We start from the raw sequence: 13,974 nt of genomic DNA on the forward strand, positions 1-13,974 counted from the left end.
TCAAGGTTTCTTCAGAGTTTTTAGCTCGAGGTCAAAACAAAGATGAATCCACAATTTTTACAACTCTGGGAACCTATAGGAAATATGAGAAAAGATTTCTCCTACATTCACTTTCTCTTGGACCATTTCTATTGGATGCCTGGGCCTCTGAAGCTTAAATAAGTTCCATTCTGCAACTCCAAACAATTTTCAAAAGGTCAACTTCATAGGTCCTGGACCTGTCCATGGCATTCTGTTTTGTCTGGAATTTTATATACCAACTCAAACTAATTTTCTTCCTTTTTAACTTTCTTTTTATTGTTTTTGTCCATAAGCCTACCACTTTTTGCACATCAATTGTTCTCTCCCCCTAGGGGCTGACAGTTGTCCTTAAACATCCTTTCTCCTAATTATCCATAGACACAGGACCCCGAACTTTGTCTTGACAAACGACTGCCCGGAATAGGTCTTCCAAAACTGTCATGTGGCAGCTCCCAGGAGTGTTTCTTAAAATGTGTCTTTTCTACTTTCATTTTGTGTCCCCCCTTATCATGCTGATTGCACATAGACATGATTACTGATGTTCTAGATGCCTTTTTGGACCATGAGGACATGGGCTAACTCCTCGAGTGACAGTCTATATTACATGCCTCCAGATTTTTATGTGAGACACCACTTTCAGTATACCTGCATTTGGGGGCTACAAGAGGAAGGTTTCGTGGTAGTTCAAAGAGCCCTGCTATGGAAAAGGGCCATGGGGGTTCTCTGGACCTCAGGCGAAGCATGTAGAGGAGACGTGCCAAGAACAGCTCTAGAAACCAGAGAGAGAAAGAGGGCTTTCAATTGTGTTCAAACAGCCCGCACCATGTACATGTCAAAGACAGCGAATTTTACAGAATGTTGGGATGTGGGCCTTGAATTTATCACTTTCTCTATTATGCTCTTTTTTCTTTGATTGGCATTTAAAATTCATTGTCTGTCACTGACTATTTATACAAACATGCTTGTTACATACAGCCCCCTTGTCAATGAATTGTTAGTTTTATCTTTAGGGTCTAAAGCTTTCAAGTCAGCCCTTGGCCTTTTTATTGCTGTGAACTCTTTTCAAAGTCAATATAGAAAGAAATCAGTTAGCCAAATTGTCTTTTTTTATGGAACTTGCATTTGATGTGTGGGCTCTTTCCAGATGAATGGTAACATTTTGTTTTATTAGTGATTAGCTTCCACTACTGTTTTCAGGGAACCTTCCTGCTTCTTTCCTCGGGAACTTGCTTTCAAATTGGCCCCGGAGACTTCAAACTCTGAGTCTCCTAGCAAAGGGCATGTGAAACAGCGTCTGTGCTGCTGCCGCCAGAATAATGGCTCCTTTTGATGTCATCTTGTTACTGGAGGAGCACATCAAAGCTCTCCCAGTGTCTGCCCTCCCAGGACCAAAGGAGCAGAATCATCCTCAGAGAAACAGAAAAATCACTCCTGGTTAAAGCATGGACAACAAAATCGTCTTTGTGGAGTAATAGTGTCTGTCAGCTGTGCTTCTGAAGACTTATTCTATCTTCACAGTCATTCTTCTTGTCAGCACCGCCTAACTTCCACTGTGCTTGCAGGACTTTTGTTTTTATAATGTCAGCAAGAAAAGCAAGAGAGAATAAGTGTGAAACCTGGCTGTAAAAAAAGAAGGAAATTTTACCCTTTGATGTTTGTGTGTTCTAATATTCCTGACGGTTTTGTATTTTAAACACGGAATTGCTTTTGTGTTTTGGTTGAGAGGTTGGAGGACAGTGATGGAGACACTGAATTTCCCACGGAGATTGCCGTGAATGAAGGTTTGACAAGACATCATTTTGTGCACATCCACATCTATGTGGTGGATCAGTGTGCAGATCCCGGTGGAATGCTTCCTAAATTAAGATACTTTCCTGATTAACTTGGTGGAGGTCTAGAGCCAGAGTAATGATGAAGTCACCTGACAGATTCCCTCAGCACACAGACGCTCCTGTAATGAAAGACAGCCCTGGGTCTAGGCGCCCTTCTTCCTGTTCACATGGCCACTCTACCCAATGCCCTGCTTGGGTCCCAGGCAATGTCTTCCAGAATCTGTCACCATGATACGCAAACCCCAAACCTTCAAACACATAACAGGGGACACAGGTCCAGCAGTGGTTAAAGGGAGTTTTTCCTCTCTCAGGCTCCTCAGACAGTCAGCTCTGATTTTAACAGCAGTTAGAGTCAAACCAGGGCAAATTATGCTCAACCCATTTGTTGTTCACCGTTTTGTTTTATTTTACTTTACTTTGTTTGTTTCCTTTTTTTTTTTACTTTAATCAGCAATGGAGACCCCTGCCACCACAGGCACACAAAGGGTCCAGCTGCCGCAGCACATCTCCCAGGGGCGGTGGGCAAGGCTCTGCCTCCCACCAGGAGGGTCACTGCAGTTGAACAGGACTAGCGTCTCACAGGACAGAATGTCCTCTAGTCAAAGAGATGACTGAATCAATCAAGCCCAAAACCAAAGAGCAAACCTACCTTCTCAAAGAAAAGAGACAAATTGTGGAGACACGTTTTCTCCTTGATCAGCTGAAGGCAATAGACCTGGAGGCTCCTGGAGATGCAGTGAGCGCTGCCAGGGAGCAGTGGGGACACTGGCTGCTCTCTGCCAGTGGGTACAACAGGGCACAGCCTTGAGGGGGCTGGTGGCAGTAGAGGTGCCCATGCCATTGTCCAGCTGCTGGAAGGGGCATCAAGACAAGACAAGCAGGAGGCCAGGGGTGGCGCAAGAGCAGCCAGATGCAGGACCCTGATGCAGGAGGCATCTGGGAAGGTGGGGCAGGGAGCGCTTGGTCCAGCCCAGACGAGGCCATGCAGAGCCCCAGCAGGAGGGAATGGGGCTGCAGTCCTCAGAACCAAAGTCTGTGGGAGTGTGCACTGATTTTAAAAGTGCATTTTACAACTGCCCTGTTATGTTTTCCCCTTTGACCAAATACTGTTGAAAATGGAGAGAGAAGAGTAGCCATAGCACTGAGCCTGGCTGCTGAGGCTTACATCTGCCTCTGCCGCTGGAGCACGTGGCCCGGCGGAGCCTCGCTCCCTGAAGCCTCAGACCCCTCACCGGCAAAGCTGGGTTAGCAACAAAGCCACCTCACGGGATGGTGGTCCATTAAATGAAGACACAGGAAGTGTTCAATAAATAATTGTTACACACGTGTCAAGAGATTACGGACAGATACATGTGCCTACGTGTGATAAAAAGAAAGGAAGAAAGGAATTTACTGGGAAGGCACAACTTATTGAGGATATTCATTGATTGTCAATGGTAATAATAATCCTAAATAAAAGTTGAGGTGTTTGAGGGGGGGTTGTGTGTGTGTGTGTGTTTGTTTCCTTGCTTTCTTGCTTGCTTGCTTGTTTTGCTCATTCCAAAGACAGAAAACAGCCCTGACACATGCTCCAAATGTCCTAGTCATTTGTGGCTGTGAAAGTCAGTTTCAGGTGACCTGGAGCTTTTCCTGGTGAAGGTGGGAACTGGGGCAAGGGTAGGCCCAGTGACAAGTGACCAAGTATAGAAAAGTCCTGTTCCAGAGCAGATGTGTATGAAGAACAGGTGACCAGTGGTCTAGATGAAGGGCAGGTAAGTAATAACTTTGGGGGGGCATGGAATTGGACTCAGGTGTGCTCTGAGGAGGTATGTTTATAGTTATGATCTATTTATTGATTATTGATCCACACTCATCTCATATAAACCTCTGTCATTCACCACCTGTGGCCTTAACTGAAAGTGCTGTGGTTCTTCCATTATTTGGAGACCTTTACACCCCTGACTCTGAGTTAAGCAGGACTATCCACAGAAACCAACAGTAGACTTTATCCTACTCATGTGAAGAAAGGATTTTTTTTTGTTTTCTTTCTGGAAATTAAGTGCCTCAAAGCAAATGATTTTCTCCAAGTTCCCCAGAAGCCTGAACAGTCTCACTTTTAATGCAAAAAGAGATTCCTGGACCCCTTCTGAAATGTAAGAGCTACCTCAACACAACACCACACTGCCCAAGTGCCTAGTTCTCACACCGGCCACACCATGAGGCCCGCCTGGGATCACAGGTTCTCACATGTGTCATAACCATGACAGCGGTTGCCACAAAAACCACAAGCATGGAATGGGGCTCCCTCATCCTCTGTCCTCCCCTGGACACTCACTCATCTCTCACCACCTGCAGAGATGCCCCCTAGAAGTCTACTCCTCAGTGCTCTGGGCCCTGGGCTTTCTGGGAACAGCCTGATCCTGTTGATCTCCTGTGACCAGATTTCCTAGGAAGCCCACTGCCAGGCTCTCTGTGAGCCAACACTGTATCTTCTCCATTACTGCACCCCCGACACTGGGCATTTTGTCTGTAAACAGGAGATGTTGGTTTAATAAACATTTACTTCACTCAACAAATATGTGCCTGGTCCCAGGAATGCAACTTGGAAACAACAGAAACTGTTCAGGCTCTTACCAAATTTACATTCTAATCAAATTTACTCTCTGATCAGTTAACAACTAAGCAAGCCAGTGATCTCAGATATGTTATAGAGAAAAAATGTATAAGAACTGGAGGTGAGGGTATAGGTGAGAGCTAATTCATCTTTGGTTTTGGGAGACTATTTGGTCTGAGACCTGAGCAGCAAGAAGGAACCAGCTACATGGGGATCCTCTCCCAGCGGAGGGGACGACCAAAAGTATTGATGCAGGAATCAGCTCATGATGCTCCAAGAGTAAGAAGCTGTTGGTCTCATGAGCTTGAGAGCTTGAACAAAGGTCTCCTAGTCATCTTGGGCTGCTGAAACGAAGTGCCACAGACGAGGTGGCTTATAAACAACAGACATTTGTTTCTTAGAGCTCTGGAGCTTGGGAATCCAAGATCAAGGTGCTGGTAGACTCAGTGTCGGATGTGGATGCATATTCTGCTTCATAGAGGGTGTCTTTTTGCTGTCTTCACATGAAAGGAGTGAGAGGACTCTCTGAGGTCTTTTGTATAAGGACACTGATCTCGTGTATGTGGCTCTACCCTCATCACTTCCCAGAGGCAACACCTTATAACACCATCGCCTTGGGAGCTGTGTCAACACATACATTGGGGAACATGGTATTCGTTCTACATCGGAGAATAGAGGGAGGCAATGAGCTTATACACAGAAGATGCAGTGCCTGCTGGATCCTGAAGGTCCCAGTAGAAGTGTGAGTGACACTCTAAGGAAATGGGAAACTATGGGATGGTTATAAACAGGGAGAGGTGTGACCTCTTTCAGGTTTTACAAAGAACACACTGGAAGCAGCAAGTTAGAAAAAAGTATTGCCCTGGCCAGGTGGCACAGTTAGTTGGAACATTGCCCCACACACCAAAAGGTTGTAGGTTCAGTTCCCAGCCAGGGCACACACCTTGTGCTCTGGTTCAATCCCCAGTTGTGGTGCGTATGGGAGGCAATCAATCAATGTTTCTTCCTCACATCAACGCCTCCCTCTTTCTTTCACACTGATGTCTGTGTCTCACTCCCTCTCTCACTGTCTCTCTCCCTTTCTCATTTTAAAATCAATCATGTCCTCAAGTGAGAATTTAAACAAATAGAAACAAGAGTGTTACCTTGAATGGATATTACTGAATGGATTTTAAAATAAAATGTTTGATTCTTTCTTATGTATCTTGATGGATGCATGGTGAACACAGCCACCTGTACCTTGAAATTTCGCCCACCCATCCCCCACTGAGTTAGTGGGAAAGGGGGCTGGGGATTCTGGAAGAGCCACCATGTAATGATAAGCAGTCACTTCAAATTGAACATGGAGCTACTCGGCAGTGATGGCAAAGGAAATACATAAAAAGCCTAAATGGGCCTAATGGGATTTTAGTAATCAAATATCATCATTTGTATATTTTCCACATTATGGTGGGAACACTTCACAGCCAGCCTCTTTCCCCTCCTGTTCCCAGTAGAATTTTATTGTAGAGTAAATGCACATCAGTCCCACTTGCACCCTGATCCAGGTTGTGTCCACACTTTCATTATAAACCATGTTTACCAAAGGTTTACAATTTGGCTGCAAAAACCAGCTGGCACCAAAACTGGAAACTTAGCGTGAAAAGTTTGGCATAAACATTGCCCGGAAGCAGTTTTTCTATCTGAATCAGAGAAAAACAGGCTAGGTCATTTTCCAGTTATTTGTGTTATTCATGCATAAATAAAACGAAGCCTGACAGCTTCACGCAGTTGTTTGCTTTTGCACTCCTCAAAAATAGATCCCATCCAAGAAAAGTAACATTTGGTAAACAAATACTCCATGACGGACTGTAAAAACGGAGGGGAAAAAAAGTGGCTGGAGTACACTAACTAGAAAGGGAAAAGGGAAGCATTTCACAAGTCACTTTGTGTCATGAGGAGGAGCTGTGAGAAGTGTTACCAGGCAGTTATGCAGATTCTGGATGCATATTTACAGGTTCCCGTGGACTCCAAATTAAATATGTAAACAAGCCAAACACAGACTTTCAAAAAATAAATTATTCTATTCTATTAAAATCAGAGTCACAGCTCATCCTCGAACATAAGAGAATTAAACTTTTGATGCTCAGCCAAAAAAGAAACAAATGATTTTTAAATGAGTTCTCTAAAAGCAGTGGACTGTTAAAAAAGGGGGGGATAACGAAAAGAAGATATGAATGATACACTGAATGTGTTGATTAACAACAACAACAACGAATGTTGATACCTAAGGTCTCCTTGCCCATCTCTGTGGTGTAGTAAGAGTTTAGAAATGCGTCCTGTGGGCTTTGAATTCCAGCAGCCAGCACCAGCTCTCTAAAACGGGAATGTGATGGTCTAGACCTCTCTCCAAAGAAAGCCTTTCTGGCAAATTTAAAAGTCAACCTTGACGTCAAACAACTCTCGACAATACTCCGCTTTGAGTTCTGTGGAGTGTGGGCAGAATGGACTTTCACTCTTGCAACCCTATCAGTGGGTGAGTAAAGTGAGTGTTTAAGGCAAAATAAAGCCAAGCCAACTCAAACAGAAAGTAAAAATAAGTCAGAGAGGAAAGAATACGGAACAGAGAAGACAGCACCAAGCCATGTCCCTGTCTGTCACAACAGGGCCCCCTCTGTCACAAGTGCTCTTTCCGGTGTTCCTTTGCGGAAGGAATTGTTTTCACGGGCTTGCTTTTAGTATATGTGCCTCTCAAATGGATGTTTAGCTGCTGTTACTGCCCAGATCAGAGGCAGGAAAATTCATTAAGATTGTTCTTGGTAAAAAAAAAAATTTCTTTTAGGCAGACTGTAAACAATACATAGAATTCTATCTTTAGTAGTGAAAGAGTTTACCACCTAGTGATTTTACCTGACCCTTATAGTTGGTGTAGTTCAATCCCACATGGTAATTCAAGCTAAAATATCTCCTGGGACACATCTCAAAGCTATTTTGCTGCCTAGAACCATCAAATTAACAGCCTTTCTGAGTTCTACCTCTCTGTCTTCTAGGGTAGACACTCCCTGCGTTCTCCACTTCAGAGAAAGTCAATACAGTCATTTGCTTGCCCTAGTATCTAGATTGTTCCCACAGTAACGGCATGGCATTTAGGACTTTCACTCATCGCATGATTTGTAAACAAGTTTTTACACCACAGAGAGCTTACCTTTGTCATTGAGGACTATGAATAAATGCAGAGTAAACACAGAGTCACCCAGTGGAGAAGACTTTCGATATGAAGGCGTAAGACCTAGAGTCCCAAAGGTTAGAGACAAAACAAAAGCAGTTTGGTAGACCTCACAGAAACTACACGGTGAACCCCTAAGTATTTTCTCAGAATTTGACATTATTTTTATGTTCTTTAAAAGTGCACGTTTAGCTTAATCTAACTAGTTCTCTAAGTTAGTTCTTTAAGAATGGCAATGCATTTCTGTATTCTCAGTTCCTAGCAGAGCTCCTGATACCAGAGCATCAGTACTCACCTGTTGAGTGAATGAACAATCAGCGGGGGATGGATGCTATGATACTGGTGAATGTCTATGTCTGTAGACAAAGATAGAGGTCTTTTGTTTTTGGCTTTGTTGTAAGACTGAGGAAATGATTGGAAGCTAAAAGAAATTTGTACCAATCAGTATACATGCATGAGCTGTCTTTGTTAATTTATTTTAATTGCAGTTAACAAACAGTATTATATTAGTTTCAGGTGTACAATAGTGATTAGACATTTATATAAGTTACAAAGTGATCACCCCAGTATGTCTAGTACCCATCTGGCACCATACACAGTTATTACAATGTAATTGACTATATTCATTATGCTGTACTTTTTCTCCTTGTGACTGATTTCATTATAGGCAATTTGTACTTCCTAATACCTTTCACATTCTCTTTGTCCTTTTTCCCAGCCTTCCCCACATCTGGCAACCGCTGATTTGTTCTTCATGCTTATAAATTTGTTTCTATTTTGTTTGTTTTTTAGACTCCACATACAAGTGAAATCAGGTGGTGTTTGTCTTTCTCTGTTTGACTTATTTCACCTAGCGTAATATCTTCTAGGTTCATCCATGTTTTCATATTTGGCAAGATTTCTTTCTGTTTTGTGGCTGAATAATGTTCCATTGTCTATATGTACAACTTCTTCTTTATCCATTCATTTAATAATGAACATTTACTTTGCTTCCATATCTTGGCTATTATAAATAATACTACAGGGAACACAGCGGTACACATATGTTTAGAAGGTAATATTTTGGATTTCTTTTTCTAAATATATTTTATTGATTATGCTGTTACAGTTGTCCCATTCCCCCCTCCTTTATTCCCCTATGCACTGTACATCTCATCCCCCTCCCCTTAGCTCCTGTCCATGGGTCATATATGTAAGTTCTTTGGTTTCTCCATTTCCTATACTATGCTTAATCTCCCCCAGTCTATTTTCTATCTACCATTTATGCTACTTATTCCCTGTACATTTTCCCTCATTCTCCTCTTACCCTTCCTGATAACCCTCCATGTGATCTCTATTTCTGTGACTCTCTTCCTATTCTATCTGTTTGCTTAGTTCATTTTTGTTTTTGTTTTATTTTAGATTCAGTTGTTGATAATTGTGAATTTGTTGTCATTTTAGTGCTCATATTTTCAATCTTCTTCTTTTTATTAGATAAGTCCCTTTAACATTTCATATAATAAGGACTTAGTGATGATGAACTCCTTCAACTTGACCTTATCTAGGGAGCACCTTGTCTGCCCTTCCATTCTAAATGATAGCTTTGCTGGATAGAGTGATCTTGGATGTAGGTCCTTGCCTTTCATGACTTCAACTACTTCTTTCCAGCCCCTTCTTGCCTGCAAGGTCTCTTTTGAGAAATCAGCTCATAGTCTTATGGGAACTCCTTTGTAGGTAACTGTCTCCTTTTTTCTTGCTGCTTTTAAAATTCTCTCCTTATCTTTAATCTTGGATAATGTAATTATGATGTGCCTTGGTGTGTGCTTCCTTGGGTTCAACTTCTTTGAGACTCTCTGGGCTTCCTGGACTTCTTAGAAGTCTATCTCCTTTGGAAGATTGGGGAAGTTCTCCTTCATTAATTGTTGAAGTAAGTTTTCAATTTCTTGCTCTTCCTCTTCTTCTTCTGGCACCCCTGTGATTCAAATATTGGAAGGTTTAAAGTTATTTCGGAGGTTCCTAAGCCTCTCCTTTTTTTTTAAATTCTTCTTTCTTCGTTGTGTTCTGGTTGAACATTTATTTCTTCCTTCTAATCCAGACCATTGATTTGAGTCTCAGTTTCCTTCCCACCACTGTTGGTTCCCTGTACATCTTCCTTTATTTCACTTTGCATAGCCTTCACTTTTTCCTGTATTTTTAGACTATATTCAGCCAATTCTGTGAGCATCCTGATTACCAGTGTTTTGAACTGTGCATCTGATAGGTTGGCTATTTCTTTGTCACTTGGTTGTATTTTTTCTGGAGATTTGATCTGTTCTTTCTCTTGGGCCATTTTTTTTTCTCAGCATTCCTATACATAGGTAATAGGCAGAGTCTTAGGTATTCACCAGGGTGGGGCAACCCACATTTCTGCTTTGTGGCACTGTATGTGAGGTGGGGGTGTCCACGAAGGAACAATGTTGCTTGTTCAGCTCTCTGCTGGCTTTCAGTCACTTCCCCCGCTACCCATAAGCAAATTAGGCCCTTCTGGTGCCAATTTCCAGGTGGGTGGTTTTGTGTACATTCTAGGACCCTGTGGGTCTCTCCAGTGAACACTCCTGTGAGGCTGGGATTTTCTCCCACTGCCACACACCCAAAGGATTTTTCAGTCAGAGGTTTTGAGGCTTTATTTCCCCCTGCTGGAACCCTGGGTTGCATGGTCTGTCTCACTCCGCAGGTGTTCCTCCTAGTTTATCCACACTCAAATGTGGAACCACCTGCTCCACCAGCAGCCTCCTTGCCTGCCCCAGTCCTTCAGCTGCCACCTTGCCTCAAGTCCTCTCTGCCTGGGTGCCCTTCTCCATCCCTCCTACCATTCTGGATGAATTTTTCTTCTTTCACTCTTTGGTTATCAGACTTCAATACAGTTCAATTTCTGTAAATTCTGGTTGTTGGTTGTTATTTGTTTTTAAGTTTGTTGTTGTCCTTTTTTCATTTGTGTGAGGAGGCACGATGTATTTACCTACACCTTCATCTTGGCCAGGTAGATTTATTTAAATAAATACCTGTAAGTGGAATTGCTGGATCCTACTTTTTAATTTTGGGGGAAACTCCGTACTGTTTTCCAGAGTGGTTGTACCAATTTGTATTCCCATCAACAGTGCAGAAGGGTTCCCTTCGCTCCACATCCTTGCCATCACTTGTTGCTTATTGGTAGGGGTTAATATTCAAAATATGTAAAGAATGCATGAGTTGTTTTGAAATGTGCATAGTCCTTATTTGGCCTTTGCCAAATGAAGAGGGACTGTTTGCAGACCACATACAGAAAGAACTGATGATTTCTAGAACAATAAGCTCTTCAGCTAATAATCTAAGTCTTTGGATACCACCAACTAAAGAAGTAGCTCCCTACAGACCTCAGGTTTGGGGAGGTTAACAGGTAGTTAGATGATTAGTGATAGAAACTCCAGGAGAGTCGTTGTAAAGGTGAAGAATAGCTTGTAAAAATAATCCATATTTCACTGTGTAATTTACAACTGAAGAAAAAACACAGTACTTTTTATCCAACCTAGGAAAAGTAATAAAATAATATTTAACAAAATCTTATAGCCAAATAAGATCTCCGCCCTTTCATCTATGAAGCAGACAGATTAGGGATGAAGATCAAGATCGCAGCATGTGGGGTTTCAGGTGGTCACTTTCCACACCATATGTCAGCACACAGTAGCTTCCACTTTGCTGTTGTATAAGTGTATATTCTCTGTATTGAAATTGAAGTATAAAAAATGCTCACTTTGACCAAGAATGAACCCAGCTTGGTATCCATGTCCCCAAGGGATGTTGAAGTTCTTTTCTTAATGTTTCTTCAACATTGCATCGTGTATCTTGGGAAATGAAAGTGAAAGCTGAGTGCCACTCTCAAGTCTTGAAACCAAAATGACAATGAAAAGTAGTGGCCTAGGAGAAAGTTTAAGTTTCACATTAAGAAACACGTAGATTTCATTTCTACCATTGTGTTTGAAAAAACTTGTGGCATTTGGCAAGCTACTTAACCATCCAAACCTCCAGCACCTTGGCCATAAAATGAGATCATCCTTATCTGCTTCCAGACCATCCAAAAGAGATTATATATAGGGAGCTATCCAGGTGAAGCCAGTGCCTGGAAGGCAATTGGGCTGGATTCTCCAGCTACTCCATCCTTCAGATGAAGGGGATTCATCTCCCAATTTATCCTGATTCTGGCATGCACTGCTCCCTTCTTCTTCAGAGCCACAGTCAAGCCTTGCTTGAACCATACTCAGGAGCTCTTATTGAGTTCCCTTCTTCTCTCTCACCTCCCATAACTCATTCCCCACAGAATGGGTGTGATGCTACATTATCATTCTTATTTCTTTCCTCCCTGCTCACCTTCCATTGCCTGACTCTTCTTGATTTCCAGTTGATACGGATGATGTCTTTGGATAAATTTTGATTTTTCAAGCTAAAGGAGCCTCTCTACCCTTCCAAACCCTCTATTTACTTTCTCTGCAGCACCTGCCTGAATTCTGCTGTTCACTTATGTGTTCATTTCTGTCAGCTTGGGGCTGCTGTAACAAATTCAGTGCACTGGGAGCTTTATCAACAACAGCCATATATTTCTCACAGTTCTGGCAGCTGGAAGTCCATGATCAAGTTGCTGACAGATTCAAGATCTGGTGAGACCCCTTTCCTAGTTTATAAACCATGCCTTCTTGCTGTGTCCCTCACATTTGGAACACCGAGGAAGCTCTCTTGAGTCTCTTTTATAAGGATACTGGTCCCACTCATGAGGATTCTATCTTCATGATATCATCACCTCCTAATGGCCCGAACCTTCTAATACTATCACCAACACATGAATTTGGCAGGGGGTAGAGGGATACACTAACATTCAATCCATAGCAGAATGCCTATGTCAGTCCCCCAGAAAGTAAATGCTGAGGAGTGCAGCACAACTCCAGAGGGCACTGCTCCTTGGAAGTCTAAAAGAGCAGTGCCTCCTAAAGGTGTGCACAGCCCAACCAATACAGAACACACCAAGCCTGCTGGGCCCTAAATTCTTACTTCCTGGTGCAGTATGGAGACATTGAAGCCACTGAATATATTTGAGGATTGAATTTATTATAAAATAATTACATTCTTACACTATAAAATTAAAATACTGTGCTGGCTGAAAGAATAAAGAGCTTTATGAGAAGTTAAATAGTAGGTTATACAGTTTGGCAGTGGTTCTAATATCTGGCTGGGGCAGTTTCACCTCATGTACACACAGAAACAAGTGACGGATTTGTGGGTGGTTTCTGTGAGTGCTCTGGCTGGATTATATTTTAATGGCCTTATAAATTATTTTTTATAAAAGCATTAATGACATGAAGAGGTCGGTTACATTCTAATTTATGCTTTATTGCATTTCAGGGGAAAAATATACGTTACAGTAGAATTTGCAAAGTTGGATATTTTCAAAGGTCATGGAATGTGTGACTCACACATGTGAAGGCAACACCAGGAAACAGATGCTTTATTCGCATCTGTCTTAAGAATAATTTTCAGTTTATCACACACATTTGATTTAGTCCTGAGACTTCACAGCAAGTCAGCCTCACTTTCTCTGATGCACATGTGCCCTGTGGGCAGAAGAATGGGCAGCTGAGGGCAGCTGAGATGAATGTACAAGTCATGTCATCTTAGCCACAAGGCATTCTGGGACCTCACAGCAAGCCAATGGTGAGAGTAATGAGCAGGAAGGGTCAGGCAAGGCTACTGAAGTGACTCAAAGGTGATGACCCCCATTTTCACATCACAAAATATAGGAGAAGGAAGAAGCATGAACCGGCTGGCCCCATATCCAAAGGGCCATTCTAGCAAATTTAGAATGCCTCAGGTCTCATTTGTTGGCAAAATAGTCAAATATAACTTTTATAGAGTACCTACCATGTAACTGTCATGAGTCTTCTTGCCAGACGCTTCATATGCGCACATGAATCTTCCCAATAGTTTACAAGGGCATTGTTTCTCTTTAAAACATGAGAAATCTCCAAATCATAGCAAGAAGTAACCCACCAATTACTAAAGAGGAAGGGGGATGGAGAAGGGCAAAGGGGGTCAAGTCCATGGTGACACAAGGAAACTAGATTTTGGGTGTTGGTGCATTGTAGACCTGAATTATACACCTGAAACTTAAATAATGTAATTAACCAAAGTCAACCAAATAAATTTAATTTAAAAAAGAGAGGTAACCCCCTCAGCACAGCTGGTACAAGACTCACATCCAAACCTGTAATCATCTGTGAAATCACAATGAACACTTGCTGTATGTGTATGAAACATAAATTGGGAAAACAACAGCCTTA

This window comes from Sturnira hondurensis, unplaced genomic scaffold, assembly GCF_014824575.4.
Source record: "Sturnira hondurensis isolate 20B ecotype Veracruz unplaced genomic scaffold, ASM1482457v3 Scaffold0021214, whole genome shotgun sequence".
In the NCBI taxonomy this organism is placed as follows: Eukaryota; Metazoa; Chordata; class Mammalia; order Chiroptera; family Phyllostomidae; genus Sturnira; species Sturnira hondurensis.